The sequence below is a fragment of the Megachile rotundata genome, chromosome 7 (genome assembly GCF_050947335.1).
Source record: "Megachile rotundata isolate GNS110a chromosome 7, iyMegRotu1, whole genome shotgun sequence".
NCBI classification, from domain to species: Eukaryota; Metazoa; Arthropoda; class Insecta; order Hymenoptera; family Megachilidae; genus Megachile; species Megachile rotundata.
The window spans coordinates 6,740,641-6,761,614 of record NC_134989.1 but is presented as its reverse complement, the minus strand read 5'-3'; the positions used below and the strand labels follow the sequence as shown (position 1 = coordinate 6,761,614).

Here is a 20,974-nt window from a genome sequence, read left to right as displayed (position 1 = left end):
ACGACAGTTGCGTTTTTTTATAATGGTAATGATTTCCGATTCCGTACGTTTATGAGCGTACATACTTTCAGTGAGCGGAAGACACCTTGAATGCACCTAAAAATTATTTGTAGGCATAACGGAAGAAAGTAATTACCTTTTTTGTATACTATTTTCAATAATTAAGTCATAAGTATAGTATAGGCACGGTTAGCTAGGTTTATTCGTGTGTCGAAGCTCAGGAATTCCGTCCGATGGTGAAATTGATAACTACTAATAGTTATGTTGGAAGATGAAATTTTGAATATAGCCTGAAAAGATTATTAGGTACTTTATTAAAATATAGAGCATACAAAGATTTTTACTTCTCGCAGTGTATTGAATCACTGTTCTTACGTTGCATTGAATATAAGTGTTAAAGCATGAATATTTAAGAAATAATATTTTTGATCTACCGCATGCTGAAAATAAATAAGGTTAGGTTTTATGGAAGAAAAATGAAGGATTATGTGATGAAAACATCTTGGCTCATAAATAATGACGTTTCTTTATACATATCTCCTATTGTACTATCACACTGTAATAAAAGTCACATTTAGTATGAATAACTCTTAATTAGCCATAAAATAATACATTTTAACCTTAAGTGCTAGAGAATCTATAAAACCTTAAGTTTATATATAAATTTTTATTGCACACTTAAGCTTTAATAGTTAATAAATGCAATCATTTTTATTACGTTAATAAGCTAAAGTATTTTTATATTTGGGTATTTAAATCGTTGGACTTGCAATAAATAAATAAGTCTCATTATTTTCCGATAACTTGACCGTAGTTTTATTAATAGTATTACGGCATAAACGGTCTTTGAGGCAGAATATAACGTTATATTTAACATTACGTTAGATTTCATTTCATTACAGGTAGTTTTCATCACTTTTACTAGTTTATCATGCTTAAAATTAAATACAATTTAAATAATATCGCAGTATAACTTAATGCAATTTCTTATCCGCTCTGCGCCATGTTGATTTAAGCCACGCCTCCATGTCAGAACCCAATAGATTTCACACTTTGTTGTTACGTGGCGCAATGATTCTCAAACTCTCTCGACACACACCGTTAGTATATACATATTTTTCCAGTACACCTACAATTTTTCCAATATACCTAAAATATACTCCCCTAATTCAGAAGACTTCCTTACTTTTAGATATATTCATAATTATCTTGAAATTAATTAATGCGTACAAAAAAGTAGTTAATCTTCTTTTATTAACTGTTCAAAAGTAGAAAATTCTAAATTAAGTCCTATAAATATTAATGAAAAAGATAGCAAATATGTAAGCAATTTATGAAGATTGTCCAATGTATTATAAAACACCTTGTATAATCGTTTGAAGAAACACATAAAACTATTACCCGTTTCTTACGCGGATTTTCACGAAGTAGTCTTTCCGACAGAAATTCAATTCAGCATACTTGAACCAAAGTTATGCATTTCATTATCACAGAAGCATTATCCGTGCAGTAGAATCGGAACTTGAATGTCTGGATGCCGCGAGTCTCTGGCGCCGGCGGCACGTGTGAATTCCATTCGAAGTACTTGGACTGATAAGGCTGACTTTCAACGGAATTATGGAGAATATACACAAGAAGTAAATTGCTGCCGAGTTTATTGTAAGCGATCTTTGTAAAACACATCTGCTCACCGGAATTGGCACAAAGAAGTTGCCGAGTTTGTAGCATTCTCCATTTTTGTTACTCTATGTAACTTTTGAAATGTGGAGTCCTAATGCTAGAACTTATTAATTCACATATTTCTTTAGTTATTATCTATTTATAGGGATATGAAACGAAAGGGACATTTGAGGGCTCTTAATATTCAAGTAATGATATACGAACAGATTAAAAGACGAAGTAGCCTTGTTTATAATTTGTGTTATATGTCTGACCTCAAACATCTCTTTTCACTGTGACGTTCAGTGTCTTAATGTACCATATACCTTTGTATTCCTCATTAATTTCATTCAAGATCAGTGATTCAAATATCTATAGTTCTGAGTGAACTTTTTAGTTCATAATTGATTTATGTATCAAATCTATAAGAACCCAATATTAGACTCGCAGGTTGAGAATCACTGTTGTGTAAGATAGCACGAAGAACCCGAGGAGCTAAATTAGTAGTATAACTTGAAGTTATACAAAGTGTTGCAGATGAGTGCGATCAGTTCAAGTACTCATCGAGCGGGTATTCGGTGAAAATAGTCACCTTTAGTAGCTCAAAGGTTAAGTATCGAAGCGTCTCGAAAGGAATATCTGGTGTGCTTCTGAATTAAACGTAAGAAGGTAGCACAAGGACGTCGTTATTAAAGAGAGGCTCCCTGTTTTGAAAGTACACGGAGTAAGGTTCGTTACTGCGAAGGGTCGAGAACAGTACTTTGCATAGCTAAAGGAAAATCTGAAAGGCCGATGCTACGAAGTGGAAAAAGAAGCAACTAGACAAGCAACAGGAATCCCTGCGGCACGATCGGAAACGATAAAATCACCGTTTTACGGAGGCCGATCTTCTCCTCCCCGACGCAAAATCGAAATCCCCTTAATGCGACCGGCTACCGGGTGCCAGCAGAAATTCCCTCGGGGGAAGTGGTTCGATAGATAAGGCTCTTATCGAACTGCAATGTTCAGAAATAAACGAACGTAACCGCGACCTCGATGCCGGGCACACCGGAACTTCCATTGTCCATATAGAAACGAGCGGTGCTCGTCGTTCTCTAAAAACACGAAAGCTGCAAAAAATGGCCGCCCGTAAGAAGGCGAGCGAGTAGCGTAAGGGCAGCGTACGCAGAGACGCGAAATACCGCGAGAGCAAACGCTTATCTGCCACGTCGATCGTCGTTATCCGCACAAAAGGAAGCTGCGATCAGAAACGTACGGGGCAACGTCGGTGCGCAGCTATACTCCGCTTCGAACTAACCATGAGAACTATGGCTGTAGCCTACCATTCTGGCCGGTCGGATGAAGAAAAAACGTTCAGTATCCCGGTTGCATTATGCGGTACACACGTGCGCCGCGCCGGCCGGTAACCGCGTGCTACGTAAGTACTTACAGTCTGTTCCACAAGAAAGTGTACAGTCAACAGCAAACCTGTCTTCCGTAGATAACGTGTGAGGCACCACTTGTTCATGTTTACTTTTGTGGATTTGAACTTTTGAGGTCTTTGAATTCGGTCTTTTGGAATCTGGTATTTTGCCGATTCGATGATCTGGGATATTGTGGAGCTAGCAATTTGGTAATTCAGAAATTTGGGATGTATTAGTTTTCTCGTTAATTAGGAAATTTTTGATGTATTGTAGGATTTGTATGGATTTAAGGGACTACCAATTTGGGGACTTAAGTACAGCGAAACTTTGCGATTTGAGGATCGTATGAGGTCATAAGATTTGGACATTTAGGGATTTAAGATTTAGAAGGTGGGACATCAAGGTATTTAAGAGTTTATGGATTTAGTTTAGGAGTTTGAATGCATAGGATATTGAGATCCTTTGGATTTGAGGATTTCGAAATTTGTGGGTCTTGGAACTAGGGGATATAGCATGAATATAGTAATTTAGGGATTGAAATTTGGAAGCTGCAGTACCTAGGTACTTGAAAGCTTATGGATTTGATCTAAGAGTTTAGAAACATATGTTTTTGGAAACCATAGGTTTTGAAGAATTGAGAAGTAAAAACTATATAAATATGTAAATATGTACATATGTACATATGTTCTTGTGAAATAAACTGTACACACAGATTTGCGCGTACGGAAACGCGCCTTTATCCGTGCTAAATGAGGGCGAAGCTAATTAGATGGTTCCGCAGTCGATCCCTTTTCTGTCGCACAATGCGATATAATAATTCGTTTCTCTTTAATTGGCACAGCCTGATCGGTATTCCAGGTTCGAAATCGTAAAGAAAACCGTGCTACGTCGCGGCAACGAGCAAATCTGCATACGGACTTTGTGTCGAGAAGCTGAGGAAAGTTGGGAGCTTTGGATCAATTAGTATTTCCATTCTTGTTACGCATTCCTTTTTCGCACATATTAGGTGTACTAATGAATAATCCACTTCCTTTGTCTGCCTAAGTATTTTTATCGAAATCGAATTCCTATTATATTTTAAATGTTGTCTCTGTTTGATTATACCTAACGCCATCTCTTGGACAAGTTACTGGTATATAAGAAGCATTAAATCGAATCATATTATGTTATTTTATGTGGGTTGATTTTTTAAAAAAATTAAAAAGTGATTTGTTGGAAAAATGTGAAAAATTGCTGTCGTGTTGGAATCAATATAATCAATATAAGCCTAAGGTACCATTACTAACTATCAGAAGTAACATTATAATAAATATAAGTAAGATTATATAAAAAAAATATTTTATATAAACGCATACAATTCGTTCTCAACGCAAGTCTCACATGGTTGCAAATTTTCAACAACATTCGTCGCTGACAAAACAGAAATTGTATTAATTGTTGGCAATAAAACATCGATAAATGTCACTAGCTGATTATTATCAGTACTACTTGGCCATTTAGAGATAACTACAGTGTACTGAAAACAAATTTCTCAATTGTCTGCAGGGTCCAACAACAATAGAAGTATTGATATAACGGTGGCAATTACAAGACAATGCACAAGAATTGATTGTGATCTGTGCAAACTGCTGTTCGATGGTTATTATTGATAGTTTAGGTCAATTTGATACTCATTGGCGCGTGTTAAATATCAGAGAATGATTACACAGTTCGATTCATTGAATAATTCAGAATTCAACCTCATATATCGCGAGATCGAGTGATTTATTTCAGATATGCAAGCTATTTCGCACACCGTAAGGACAGTATTATTGTACAATGTTGCTTAAGGTAATTTTGATTAATTTAACGTTGATTCGCATGAAGGATACAGTGATGTTTACAAAATGTTTTATGTATTCATGATAAAAGAAATAATTTACATTACTCTTTTTATTAATTGTAGATTGCTTCAATGGGTTAGATACTTTTCTTTCGTGTTTGTGAAATAAAACAGATATTGAAATTTATTTAGATTTGTTGCCACTGTGGTTATAATCATATAACCCCAATTAAATTTTGTGTTGCTGTAAATCATTGTAGCGAACGTATTCAAGTCTCCACTCTTCTTGCAAATAATTCGTGATCAAATAAATACCTTCACTTTTAATTAACTGCCCCTCATTTTCTCCATAATTGTTGTCGTTAGTTGGTATAAAAGCTTCGTATGTTCGAATGCGATTCAAAGTAACTCGAAGCTGGAGTATACTTAAATCGCTCGAGAACCAGCAAGCGGGAGTTTCTAATCTTTATCACTAGATGCTCCTGGTTTAATAGGAGCTGATAATCGTAATACCTGTAATACTGACGTAGAGTATCAGACAGGTACCGGCGGTGCACGCAGCTTATTAAGTATACTCACTATAGTCGCGCGTATACACGTACCGAGTCCACTTAAGTCGTACTAAGTGCGCAAAAGTGCAAACGTGAACCCTGCTCGATGTCGGTGACGAAGCATCCTAGTCACTGTGAAACCGGTTGGTCGTTCAATTTTCGAATTTTTCGCACCAAAACGCGATACGCGATACGATTAACGTTAGTTTACAGGCTACGTAAATTTGAGTCGTCAATCAGACTCCTTTACCTCGTTTAAGAGATCGTTGAAAAAGTTCTACGACTTCAAACTGGCTGATAGCGGACCATCGGGATGAGTACTTGTTATTGGGTTTCGTGTTCAGAATTTTTCTACCACTTAATACGTGTGTGGTGTTTTTATTGTCAGGTTCACGGACGTTCGATGAGCGGGTTTAAACTGGAAATAAAACGATAAATAAGTGTGGATTGAAACGTGCATTAATTTGTAAAATTATTCTTTATATTCGACAAATATAATATTTAATGATTTCTATCATTTAAAGTGAGGAATCTAAGTCATTTTTACTTGTTTTAAATTTGGTGTCAAGATAGGTATTTGTTAGGATGAACGGTAGTAACTAGTTCTTATATTTATTGAAATATAGAGTACAAAATATAGGGGAACACACCTGTCGCCATCTCGTTTCATTATACAATAAAATTGAATTTTATTTTAAATAGTACCTTACTATTTTACAAGTAATATTTCGAGGAGTTGACGCACGTCAGAAAAAATATGCAACCATTTAGAAAAACGTATATTTGTATTTTTTTAATGCGGCATGTTTATAAAGAAACTGTCGTAGAAAAATAAAAATTAGATGTAACTCTGTCAACAAACTTTTTCTGAAAGTTTGTTAAGTTAAGAGATTAAAGATCTCTTTATACCCAGTGCATGTGTTGATTGAAAAACGAATCGCACGATAAAATATTTATTGCGACGTCGTATTTCGAAGTCATTTATTTGATATGGTACAAGGTAATATATAATTATCATTTTGCCCTGTATATGTACTTGTCGTTTAAAAAAGATAAAACATTGGTTAATAAGTAACGAGCACATATGCCGTCGCTGTCATTTTTACTTGGTCGCATCCTTCCACATGCAGCCATTTGGAACACACGCAGTGAGGAAACGAAGTTATGCGAGCTAGCGATCCGACAGGTAGGCAGATTTAAAGTTCTTCTTAGCAGTCGAGAAGCTCGCGTGTCACGCCGTGCTTGCGAAACATCTACGAGAACGCGTGGCAGCTCGTACGTATTTATATGTACCAGCGTACGTTCGTCTCGACAGAACCCGAGAATCCGACTGCGAGCGGTAGGCTACGAAACGGAACAAGCTAAACAGGAGATACTGGTAATTAGGAGGTAATTAATTGCGTAATTAATTGGCCTTCGCACACACCGCGACACTCGGTGATTCCGTACAACGCGTCTCTGCGTATCGAATGTCGATTCCGCTGCGCTGCTGCGAACCTTTCGAGCAGAGACGTTAAATTGCACGCGTGTAGGTACAGTCTAGAGCAAATCTGATTTCCCTAGGGAGAATATGCTAACCGAGAGAAGGCAACACACAGTAGGTGGTTTTTAAAAACTTTTAGGAATTGAGAAATGTAGGAATGTTGAGATTTAGGGGATTAGCAATTTGGTGAGATAGGAATTTGGGAATTTGAGAATTTGGTGATTGGAGGAAGTATAGGCCGAGCAATTTGGTGGTCTAGAAATTTTGGGATATGAGTATTTGGGCCTTTAAGATTTGGAGATTGAGAGATATAGAAATGTAGGAATTTGGGGGCTTAGAATTTTGGTAACATACGAATTTGGCAATTTCAGAATTTGGGGGCTTAGAATTTTGATGACATACGATTTTGCTAATTTCAGAATTTGGGAATTTACAGCAGTACAGATCGAGAAATTTGGCGCTCCAAGAATTTTGGGATATTGGAATTTGAGGCCTTAGGGTTTGGAGATTGAGAGATATGGGAATCTAAAGATTTGGGAGTTTAGACTTTTGACTTATTGTTAGACTTTAGATTCCACGGATGTGCAAATCTAGAGATTTGACGATCTACGAATTTTGAGACGTAGGTATTTGGGGCCTTGTGATATGGGGATTGAGAGATACAGGAATTTAGGCATTTGGACGCATAGCAAATTAGGGACATACAAATTTTTTGAATCCAGGTGTATACAAATTTAAATATTTGGTGGTCTTGGAATATGAAGGAAGTTATTTAGGAAAACTGGTATTTGGGGACCTTGGAATTTGAGAATTGAAAGAAATGCGAATCTGGGGATTTGGAGGTTTTACTACTTGATAACGAAGAAATTTGAAAATCTCAGAATTTGAGGAACTACAGGTGTGCTACTCTAAGGTTTGGACGGTTCAGGAATTTTGGAAAAGTGTAGAAGTCACGAAATTTAAATACGCAAGTTTACATGTGTATCTTTATTCAAAAGGATCCTACGTTGTACTTGAGTGTACATGCTGCGGGAGAAAAAGTACAGAAGATACGAGAACGGAGCGATCGTTCGTTGCTGAAGATACTGGCTCGAATTTCTGATTTCTGATTTCCGATCGGACAGAACAAGCTGTTACGAGCTGACCTGTAGTATATGGTCTTAACGTCAATTACAAGTACAGTATCTGTATAAATTATATTTGAAAAAAATAACTCATAATGTATCTACTTATTCCTGGTATACCTTTTCCGAGTTTAAACCACGTTCTTACTGTTGCGGCAGTCGTAACATATTTCCAAAATATTGTCTCTTCACCTTCCACTTCTAACTATCCCAAGATTGAAAACTCCATCTTTATATTTAAGTATGGATATGAACTGTATATTAAGTACTGTTTTGATTTTGTAATAAGACACCCTAAGATGTAAGGTCATTATTTATGGTTATAGGTTGGAGACAAAGAAATCCATTATTTTTTCGGTAGCTGGCTGCAGTGATCGATATTTCGTAAATTATCGATCAAACAATTCCAGATTTATGCTCGTTGTCAAGGTGTCAGTTCGCATTAAAAAAATTCTTTTGCTGTTTTTTGTTTGGGCCATGCAGTTGTGAGTTACAGGGTGTTAAAATGGCGTTTTTAAAAATATGTACATTTGTTAAAGAAAGTGAAACCTGAATTGAACAAATATCTACAAATAAAAATGGCTACCCTAAGATGTAAGGTCATCTTTCAAGCTCATATATACATTTGTTAAAGAAGAAAGTGTTGACACCTGAATTGAGCAAATATTATCTACAAGTAAAAGTGGTATTAGACATCTCAATAGTTCTCATGAATATTCCATCAGTTATATCAGATTTTTTCTCTGTTTTCTGCCAATCAGAATAATCCTGATGGCGAAAATCTGTTGTCCCGATAACGAGTAGAATATGAGATCTATGGATATAGGAAATGGTATTCCCTAGTCGGGACAATCTTGTTCCCAGGTACTGATCGAGTAGAAGATTTACGCACGCAGCTTCTCTCGATTGTCGGTTGATCGATAGATCGTGACGTTCTTACGTTCTTCGCTTGGCATACCTGCCAACTTGTATGGATCTCAGCTGTTCTAATATACTGTCTTACACATATGTCCCTTCTTTTCTAACTTATGTATTGACACGTATTTTTGTTATTAATTAGACAGTACCATGCGTACAACCTATAATCAGCATACATACATAATTCATAATTTGGTTTATTCTTCTATCTAAGGTTTTAAAGTTACGTATGGTTTAAGGATCTTTCAGGATGATTTTAACAAGGTTAGAAAATGATGAAATTCTTCGGTAATTATATCTTACTCATTTTATTGGAAAAATGAAAAGGCTAATTCGTTCAAGTTTGATTAGGAGGAGAATAGTATGTTCAGCCAGGCTATAATTAGGAAACATTTATTAAATATCCTTTACCTTCATATATTAAATCTATATTGTCTCAAGCAAAGTTATAATTTATGGCTAATTGTAATCTAACAGTACGTAAATTATACAGTTTTTGTGATGTTCACTTGAAAACAATATGAAACTAGAAACTGTAATAGTTATGAAATATACATATCCATGTCTACTTATGAGTTGGCGCGTGAAGAGGCTGATCAAGGTGTTAAGAGTAGTTATGGCTCCAACTGGACAGAATAGAAAAATCCCTTCGTTCCCAAATCCCTATATTCCCAAATTCTTGCACACCCAAATTGCTTCGACCGCAAGTCGCTATATCCCCAAATTCCTACATCCTCAAATCGGTACATCCCTAAATTCCTACATTTCCAAATTTCTACATTTGCAAATCCCAACATTCCTAAATCTCTCCATTTCCAAATTTCTATTTTCTCCAATTCCTATAATTCTGAATACCTACATTTCCAAATCCCTGTATCCCCAAATTCCTACATCTCCAAATGGCTACGTCTCCAAATCGCTACATCCCCAAACCACTATGTTCCCAAATAGCTATAAGTCCAATTGGTCAGAATAGAAAAATGGTCGCCTGGACTCACACTCGGCCGTACTATTGGCTGGAGCAGCCGCTCACTAATTAGCCTAAAGCAATGACAGTCGTCAAACGTGTCTCAACTGATGGAGATAGTGCTACTTGCGTTCAGCAGTTGTTATTGTCATTATTATTCTTACTTGCCCAATTGTAACTGGAAGCATTCACAGTGGGAATAAAGCTTCGTTTACTTTGGATTGATCACGCGCCAACTCGTGATTTGGCATCTGTGTCATTTATGTATCATCCCAAACATGCCAGCCATCCATTACTTTGACAAAGTAATATACATTGTTTACACTTTAGCAAAATATGATCAATTTGACACGAAATAACTTCATCCCCCAATTAAAATTTATACAATATAATTTTATCAATGAGAGTAAATTTTCACCTCATCAGTGATTTACCGTGGAAAAACCACAAACAAATTTGAATGATAGCTGACTTAATTGTAAGTAAGACAGATTGTTATTCATTGAATAGTCGTATAGTTTCGAGCGAACTATTGGATCGCTGTTGCTTCGTTAAACGTCTCCGTCACGATCGAACTCCTCGTTAAGGAGAAATTTATGGCAGTACAACGCAAAGTCAGTTTATGACGGAAGAAGGCGGAACGGCAGAACAAGGCTAATACTAAATGCAGCCGATTGAACGGAACTAACCATGAAGCTTGGATAGTACAAACGTCTTTAATGTAAAACTAAATAGAAAGAAGATATTTCATGCTAACTGGAACCATTCAATTTAATATATAGCATTTATGATTCTTGCCGTCTATATTTGGTATCGTGTGCTCGCACTTCGTGACGCTGCTCGAGATTCTCTTGCACTATAATTCACTAATTATTGATATTAGTGATATTAATTACATGGTATACGGTGTAATTTGCAGACTTTTATTGCGCTGCCTTCATAATTTTACAAGTGACAAGCTAAATTATTATTGTTATGTTCGTGCCTTTCGTGTGCGTCCGTTGTGCAATTAATACGATTTTATAGGTCATATAAATTCGCTTGAAAAAATGTTATAATACTGGGAGAATGATAGTTTCCTTATGAATAAGGAGCGTTTTTTTTTTGTATTATTTGATATTGTTGCTGAGGTATTTTTAGTATCAATACATTTGTTCTTAAATAATTTGTATCATTAGTAGTAGTTATGAACTGACATAGGTGTAAACAATATTTTATTAGTTCAGCTTATGACAAAATTTAAGTTACTGACATTAATAAAATTAATATTCTTCATATGTGGTTACAAACAAATGTCATTGTTGAAGATGATAAATGAACCTAATGAACTATTCATACGTTTACTATTATGTTATGTCTTCCAAGAACAGGTGTTATAATTATAGTAAATCGACGATAATTATAGATGATCGACATGCTGACAGATAATTATTTTTAACAAACATATTCATTTTATAATACAAATATAAGTACAGCAATTATGCTGTATTAACTCAATATACCATTTGTTGTTTAGGTTGTGTTAACTTAATACACTGTTCATTGTTTAGATTGTATTAATCCAATGCAGAATTATGTTGGCATTAATCAAATACAAAATTATACTGTATTAGCCAAATACAAAATTACATTGGTATTATCCTAATACAAAATTCTGTTACACGCTGTCGATATTAACCAAATATTTCGTGCACAAGTTAACAAATATCAATCATAAATTTGAAAACGTATGTCACTCACTATACAGTTCCAAGCAGATTTAATCAAGAGTCTATTGTATTTCCTTCCAACGTTAATGATTTAACTTGTAATTCTCCTAGACGTAAAAACAGTTCGTGCAACGGAAGGCACGACAAGCCGTTACTTATAAATTCGCTAATATTGTTAGTTGATAAATTATTGTGGCTATAGGGCCCGGGTAATTATGAGAAAACGAAGAAAGAAAGAACACGGCTCGATTTTCGATGCGACAGCCGCTTAAATAATTTCAAAGTTGACATGGTGGTACTAAAGCTGCTACGCGGAGCTCGTAGAGCAACAACTAATGATGATCGATGATCTTCTCACTGGAACATAGCCGCACTCGAGCTAGACAAGACGCGAACCAGCTTGAGAGCTCGCCAGAACACGGCACCGATCCGAAGAAATGCTTTATTGAATTGTCCAGGACAAGCTTTGATGCCAGACATCTGCTCGCTCTCGAATGGACAGAAGATGTATATAATGTCGTCAACGCGGTAAAACCATCGATCCTATGTTTCTTTGGACCCTTTCCCTTGTTTCTCCGCTGATTAATCGAAGATCTATTTAAATGAAACATCCAAGTTGTTTAGCATGTCTGTGAAACTGGCTGACGACGATGTCTTAATAGGCTGGAAATTCCTAAACATACGACGACGGGCCACCTGTGCTAGCAACCAGTGAAATTTTATTAACGATGGATTTACGGAACCCGTCAGGATGACGGATCTTGGAGTTGTTCTTTTAAATTACGAAAATTATTGAGCTTCTGTCAATTATGTTGATAGTTGATGTATCGTTGGAAATGGGTTTAGGTATACATTGGTTTAATAATTGTATGGAATTTTAATATAATATGTTTTTGTAATTGTATTTTGCAATTTAAATTTTCGGGTTTGGACGTTTGAGGGTTTGAAGCTTGGGGATTTGGGAAAATTGAGAATTTGGAATTTTAGGATTTTGGGGCTTTGAGAATTTGGAGTTTTAGGATTTTAGAGCTTTAAGAATTTGGAATTTTACTATTTTGGAAAATTGAGAATTTGGAATTTTAAGATTCTGGAGCTTTGAGAATTTTAGTATTTTCTAAATTTGAGAATTCGGAATTTTAGGATTTTGGTGCTTTGAGAGTTCGGAAGGTTAGGATTTTGGAGCTTTGATAATTTGGAAGTTTAGGATCGTGGAACTTTGTGATCTCGGAATTTTAGATTTCTTGAACTTTGAGAATTTGATATTTTAGGATTCTAAGATCATTACGAATTTGAAATTTGAAGAACTTTTAACTTTTTAGAATTTAGAGGCTTAGGACTATTAAAGTTGAGTTTAAAATCTGAGGATTTTGGTACTTTCAGAATTTGAAATTTTTTTATTCTCGACCGTTAAGAATTTGAAATTTTTGAGAATGTATAATTTCTGGATTTTTGAATTTGTTGAAATGTAGAAATTTATGAATTTGAATGTGTAGTTTGAAATTTTCGTATTTTGGTATTTTAGAATTTAGGAGTTTGTACTGTTAGAAACCTTGGTACTTTGGAACTTGCCCATTCTTTTAGTATTGAAATTTTTCTACTTTGATATCGCGGAACTTCTGAATTTCAGTAGTTTGGTACTTCGAAATTTTCCAATTTTTGGGGGTTTAACATGGAAGTCTTGAAATGTTAAAGCGACATCTGTTCGAAACTTTAGAACATCATGATACTTCAACTTTGAAACTTGAAAACGTTTTACTTTTGTAACTTTCAAGAACTGTACATTGCAATATATCAATAATGCAATATACAATGTACTACTTTTAATAGTAGTGTACTATTAAAATTCAATAATAGTGATCAGCAAATATCTTCGATAATACGGAACTCTCCAACTCCATCTACATTTAAATTGATATCTCGTTTCGAAATATATCATCATCGGCAATATACAAAATTGAAAATGACTACTTCCTGAACTATCCTCGCTTGTTTTATCCTCATTCTCTCAATATTAATGATTCCCGGCATCTGACAAATTGATTGTCCATATCGTTAAATCTGGTTTACACGTTTGAATATTTATAGGTAAAATAACATGAATATTTACCGTTATAATACACCGGATGTATTCATTGATTCGATCATCGGATACCTTGAACTTCTACAAGAATATTGTTATATATTCTTCGGTAAATGTACATACTGGTTCTCTGAAATTAATTGCAACAGTTAGCTGTTCTTTTTATTGTGATTAGAATGCACTTCGTTGTGTATATCAGTTTTGAGTATAGGGTGTGTAGGAAAGTAACCATTAATCGTTGCTCGATAACATGGCCGATCAACTTTCAAACAGCTAGTTAGATATGAGAGCAAACAAATGAATTACCAGCCCTACGATTAAAACCGTAACAACATTTAGAACCAGCACTTATATCAATCTATAGATTGCTTACTTCCTTTGGGAACTGAAGGAAATATTAAGATTCTTCGACGAATTATTAATGTAAAATACTGAGTAAAACGGTAATTTGTCTGTTATGTTAACCTGTAGATATATCTATTAGAATGATTAAGGTTCAGGAATTTTCTAATCTTGAAATTTATGTGCTTTTAATTTCTTAAATTATGCGGGTTTTATATTGTGAAATTTGCAAACTGTTTAATTCTGTTAGCAGATATAAAAGTTTACAGATTTTTAGTTTTTTAAATATATGAGGCAAGTATTGTCAAATTTCTACATTTTTCAGATCCTTATATTCATTAATTTTTTATTTTTCAAATCCTTAAATTCTGAAATTTCTAAATTTTTAGTTTTTTAAGTTTCTAAATTATTACCAAATTCTCAACTTTGCAGAACTCTATATGTTTTAATTTGGAAACTTACATATTACCAGATTGCTGATTTTCCAAATTTCACCATTTTGAGGTTCCTAGTTTCTCAGATTTTCAAATTCCTGTTTTTTTTAATTTTGATATCAGTGATTCATCTAAGTCCTCAAATATTCTCAAATCTGGACTCTCAAATTTTTAAGTTTACATATTTCCGCCATTTTTCGTATTTTACATATTTCAAGTTGCAATTTTAAATTTGTCAGGTTTCACAGTTTATATATTGCCAAATTTTTATTCTTCCAAATCATTTTTAAGTTCTAAAATTGCCAAATTTTGAAATTTCAAAATCTCTAATTTCCCAAGTTTTTAAATTCAGATATTGTCAATCTTATAAATTTCCAAATTCTCTAATTTTCAAAGTCGTAAACGTTTAAATTTCATGCCTCATTGTCAAACTCTCACATTTCCAAATCTGAAAATTTTAAAATTTCTATGATTTTCTTTGTTTCTAAATTTGTAAAGTCTTCCTGCTTCGAGATTCACAGATCACAAATTTATAAATTCCTTGACCAAAAAATGTAACTGCTAGAAACCACCCTATTGGAATTCTTCTCATCGCTCTTTTTCCTATAGAATTTTACCATGTTGACTATTACGCCTAATTTAAAAATAACATTTTTGAGAACATATTATAATAAATCACATTCTTCATAAAATTTACTTCGAATCATGATAGTTTAATTCTAATTCTAAATATTATACATACTCATACATATTTAAATATTATACATATACAGTCTGCTACATACTCATCGCGATGAAACGGTTAAGCAGATCTCCTGTTTCTCAATCAGAAAATTCTTGCGAAATCATTAAATGGAAGCATATTCCGGATAAATTACCCGAGTAGTTCGAATTTCAATTTTTTAAACTACTTTTCACTCGGCTTGTATGCAAGCATATGCCCATTCAAGATAATTAATGTCCCTGAATATTTTAATATAATACCTACGATAATCCCGGCTATTATCGAGGTTCATTACGAACCCTTTTATTGGAAACGGGTTAGCCATAGCCAGGTTACCCGCGTGATGGCCTATCTCCGCTTCTTAGCCTCGCCAAAAAAGGTAAAGATAAATCGCAGAAAAAAGATTTTATAATCGTTGCATAAATTTTTCCAGCGACAGTGGTTAGGTTAAGACTAGCCGACTCACCTTGATTATGCTCTTTGATTCGTTACTGTCTGCTAGGCCTGTGTCACGTATCTGAAATAAAACGAAATGAACGTTAACGATTAAGTGTCAGCATGGCAAGAGTTATGTTGCCTTCGGAACGACATTGATCAGGCCTCTGTGCAGTCTGCAATTAGCATAGATTATTACTAGCGTCGATTATCATTGATACGTCATGTATCGTAGTTATAAGTTCATAACATTGATACTTTTTGGATTAGAACAGGTCCGTAAGGTTGGTATAATTATGGTAACACTTTGTGCAGCGTCTCATTACTTATTTCTTTCGGAAGAATTCGCATTAATATACCGGGTTTTTTCTTATTCCGTTTATATCGATTCCATCATGAAACTTTTTCTTCTGCGTCGATTTCAACTTCCATTATAGTTAGTTCTATGTAGATACAGGATGCCTTTAATCCGCCCATTACTTCTTAATTGTACATTATTGCAGAATACTTCAACCTGTTCTATGTCGAGAAAGCTACGTAACAGTATTCACAAGAGCAGACTAAAGATGCGATAGATAACTAACAATGCAGCGGATTTATAGCTTCGATCGGCAGGATACGATATTTGCGTACCGACGCATCGATTTTATTCGGTAACAGTAAAAGTCGCAATTACTGTCACATGAAAATGTACCCCAGTCGAGTACAAAAAACCTCACGAAAGTTCGGAATGAAACGGTTTAATTCGAGCGGATGTTACGTTCGCTCACGTGTCAGCACGATTGAACGCTGGCAAGTAACGTGAACTGTAATCCGTTGGATCGCGGAAAAAGAAATTAAATTGGTAATTATACGCTGTGGCATTCTGTAATTTCAACTCGTCACGAGAAATAAAAAGAAAGGGGGAAAGATGGCGCGCGCAGGCACGAGAGAAAGGGAGAATTAATTTATTCTGAGGCAATAATTGTCCAACTTGGAAGGCCGACCAAATGTATTTCAGACGAGGTCCAGCCTCTGGAATGTGACACCTGCTTACCGTGTCTCGGATCGTTCTGGCATGTGTATCTGGTCTTCTCGTTGAAATCAGACCACTTCCGTTTTTATGCTATGATCGTTCGCCAAATACGCGTCGCGCGCGTCTACCGCAAATTCTCAAGGCGCGTTTCTTTCATCCCCAGAGACTTCTGAGACGCAAACTGAAATTGTCTGCGTCGCGGACTCAATTCAGGGTGGAATTCTTGGATCGCGTGGTGTGAGTCGCACCATCTCCGACCGGTTCACGGTTTCGATTGCATCGAGTTATCTCTCTATGAAATTTAATTGTGAGATATATCAAGTATCAAATTTCAAAACTCCAGTGAAAGAAAACGCAGCAGATCGCGTGATAACTTGTACTTATCAAAATAGCTGCTATTACCTTCTACATCCTCCGCATCGTAATGAGATCGTAATTTTTCTGCGAAATCCTATCGATTTAAGGTGCATTTATATTGTCCATTCAAATGTGGAAAGGTTAGGGAACGGCACGGTTCAGAACAATGCGTAGTTCAGATTTACAGCCGGCATAGTTGATCACTGCGATACATGATCATACTGATGTTAATTTTAATATCTTGGCTATAATTCTGAGTTTCTTAGTTTTACCCTAGATCTAAGCTGTTCTAACCGTATCACATCATTCATTTGTCACTAATTTTACCTCCTATAAATATAATCTACGCATTAGTACATGCAGCTCACTGTTACGTTACATTTGAAGTTTTCATCAAACTAGGTTAGAATCTGAGCCCACATGAAACTATTCTTCGAGCAATATGTTCTTTCGCGAAGGGGACAATAGATAATCACAGTCAACCTATATGTATTTAGTATCTGTAGAATACGTGTTTATGCGCACACATGTATGTCCCTGAAGTACAGAGAGATCGAACATAAAATGTCTATAGCATTTATCGTTTTATGGCGTGTTGCTAACCTACATGTACATTTTTAAATTTGTATTACTTGCTTATGCTCAATTTGTCACTATAATAACGTATACTTAAATTTTTATGTTCCAGGTACGTACTGCTTTTGAAATGTTTGCGAAACGAGGATAAGGAAAGTGTGTGTCACATTGCTACATTGTGAAGTCATGTACCTAGTTCTTTACTAGGTACTCGATTTAATCATCAATCTTTAGCTTGAGGTAACGAATTACTGTCTCAAATAATGTTAGAAAGTAGTAAAATATGAAAGAATTAGGAAAGATTGATTTATCTCAACTGGTAATACTATGTTTCCTCATGATATGTTGATGTAGTGTATTAATCTTCTGACTAAATGATATCTGGACGAGCAGTAGATTTTGTAACAGTTTTTAATTGTGTAACGTGTAATAAGTTTTCGTATTTGAAGTAAAAAATAATGAAGTAGTGTTATACATTCAAGTATGCAATATAATTTCTAGTTTCAAGAATATTTTTCTTTTGCGCACCAATGCAACGAGGGTCATGTTTATTTAATTAATTCTGAAACAGTTCTATGATAATTGTTTTACTATTTTTAAAATAATTCTGATCTAAGAAGGAACAATATTAGTCTTTCAACAGTGCATTTATACTAGTTGCTTTAAAATAAATATGATTGCCTTAGTACCAGTTATAGTTGTTTGTCTATTGAGGTCTTAGTTGTAGGAGCAGCCACAGGTTATGGTAAGTTATTTATCTATCGAGGTCTTATGCTGTTCTATATTACGTGTTGTTACATATATTTCACACACTTTGTAAAAATTAAGCAAACAAGTATGACTGAACTTTTATATTCGCTCAATATTTGCGGATGTAGTGTCAACGTTGCGATTTAACGACATGGTTGATTTAATTTATTATACCGTCAATGAATCATCGTTTGGAAGGAATTATGAGCTGCGAATGCAGTAAGTCAACTTATATGTGCTACTGTTTACAACTATCTTACTAGTGTACGATCAGCTTTGACGTAGTTACATAATTGTTCACATTTAAAGTTATTCCATAATTGGATAGATAAAACTGTCCGCTAAGACACGTAATTGAAAATGATATATGTGTTGTGCAGAAAAGCATACGAAGTAAATACTTGTACTGGTATTCGATATCTGTAGGGACTTTTCTAGTTGAACTTGGACTTAATATTTACACTGAGATTTCAGTAATTGTGTATACTGTAAAATCATTTATTTGTAAAATTCACAAGTAGCATTATTTATATAGGAATAGCATTATTTGTGTAGTAACTATACAATTTTTAATTAAATTACTTTTACTATTTTTGAATATGTTAAAATTATAGAAAAATTCAAATTCAAGTGTACTATTCTTAGTTAGATATGTTAAAAATTATGAGTAAATTAAAATTAAAGTTTACTGTTCATAAGTATGTTAAAATTATAAGAAAATGCAAGTGGGTGAAACATTGTATGTTCTGTTACAGATACCTTGTATATGTAGATCGTAACATTGTCTCTGATTAATAATATTCGAATTCCGTGAACTAAAACTACTGTTTCTAGTGAAAGATATAACCCTTATACATATGAACATATACAAGTTAGGTGAACTTTGGTCTTGTTCCATATTTGTAAGTACGTAATTGCAAGGTATTAATCGAAAAGGTACAAATACTTTTGCAACAGCTGTGTATAAATCACTACGTCCAACCTCAAATATGAGGTTTATTACATTTTTGAATGACACGCCAGAGGCGTAAGTGAGAAAACTGAGGAGCTATTTTATCCGTCGGAAAATGAACTGCGCGTCAATGAAACTGAAATAGGACGGAATTTCTATGGAGATCATAGATAAATTTTATAGTCGCCGACACCTGGTTCGAGCACCGCCTTCTATCGCGTTCCTTTCTACGTGATAGCGTATAAACATCTACCTGGTGAATGTCGTACAAAGTTGAACATGCCCCCCGAGGCCGTTTCCAATTTAGGCCAACATGCAAATTTGCCCAAGGCATTCTGCTATGTCACGCGAGGACATATATTTCAACTACCTATATATGTGACAACGCAACTCACCCAGCAAATTCGAATCGAAACCATGATTAAGTGCTTTCTATGGACTTTCCTTCGCGACGTTGATCTGTCGCCTATATTCGTCTATCTTGAAATATTCTGTCAATAATAGTATGTCAAATGCAATTCAGGTTGCAATGTTTGCAGTTTCTCATCATTTTTAGTTGCTGAGGTCTATGATGGCAAAATGCAGTGAAACTGTGTCAATGTCAATTCTATGAGAAATGATCCGTATATAAAATCCTAGTTAATCGATTATTGTACTGTGGTAGATATGTTGAGGTACTGAAGCTTTTGATGTATGTAGTTGATACTTCGCGAGATATTTAAGCTTGACGTATAGATGACAGTACAGATGGTAGACAGATTTAGTGTTCATGAGTAGTTTGCGAGCACCAGTGTGAATGGTACCGTGTATGTAGGTATTCAAAATGGATGTCTCAAATTTTCGAATTTTCAAAGATAGTAATTTAGAAAATTAATCATTTTGAAATTTGATGATTCCATAATTCGAGGATTTGATAATTTCATAATTTAGGTAGAATTCGGTAAATTAAGAAACATTAATATTATTCACAACATCTGACATTATTGCATATTGGGATTTATCATAGACGTAATAATAATATTAGTATTAGAATATGAACAGTTGCGATTGACTAATACATATAATTCAATATTCTGTCACAAATTATGAGTGAAATTATTGATCACATGAAGTTTAGGTGAGAAGGTTTAAGTTTTGTATATATATAATATAATAAAACCATCTTTGAAATTCCTGTGCTCAGTATCTTTGTACACGTGTTCATCGAGGTGTGTCTAGTTTTATTGTCACCGAGAATGCGTAGGTTTAGCCTGTTCTCTTCATTTTTGTATCCAATAATTCTTTAAGGTTGTTCTTAGGTCACCGTATACATACCAGATCGTATAGATAACGTGTCGAAACATACAATTCCGTCACCTTACCTACACCTGTAGATTGAGTAGATAATACGTTTAGTAATAGACGTGTTAGCGAAAGTCGATTCATTACGCCGTCGCTTGTTGTTGATGTTTTAACCCTTTCATGGCCAACGGGGCTATACTGCTCTGATTTGAGTAATAGTTCTGTCACAATGGGTACTCTACGAAATTGCAATTTTGGACATTTTTTTGAGAGATCACTTCAGTTCCTACTTGTCAATCATCTGTTTTAACTTTCATCTATCACTTGTTGTTTGTACTTTTCATCCTTCACTTATCGCTTGTCATTTATCACTTACTACTGTTGACTAGTCA

General features: G+C 34.8%; 1 protein-coding gene and 1 long non-coding RNA gene across 2 annotated transcripts in view; one reads left to right on the top strand and one right to left on the bottom strand.

The window, feature by feature from the left end:
- Nucleotides 1-20,974, top strand: part of LOC105662388 (cell division cycle protein 20 homolog) — a 201,205-nt gene that overhangs the window by 74,609 nt on the left and 105,622 nt on the right. The gene's annotated exons all lie outside the window — the stretch shown is intronic.
- The window catches only part of LOC143264760 (uncharacterized), a 157,770-nt gene that overhangs the window by 53,945 nt on the left and 82,851 nt on the right, over nucleotides 1-20,974 (bottom strand). Inside the window, exon 2 of the long non-coding RNA XR_013038689.1 lies at nucleotides 15,683-15,733. This is a non-coding gene — a long non-coding RNA (uncharacterized LOC143264760). The remainder of the gene's footprint in view (nucleotides 1-15,682; nucleotides 15,734-20,974) is intronic.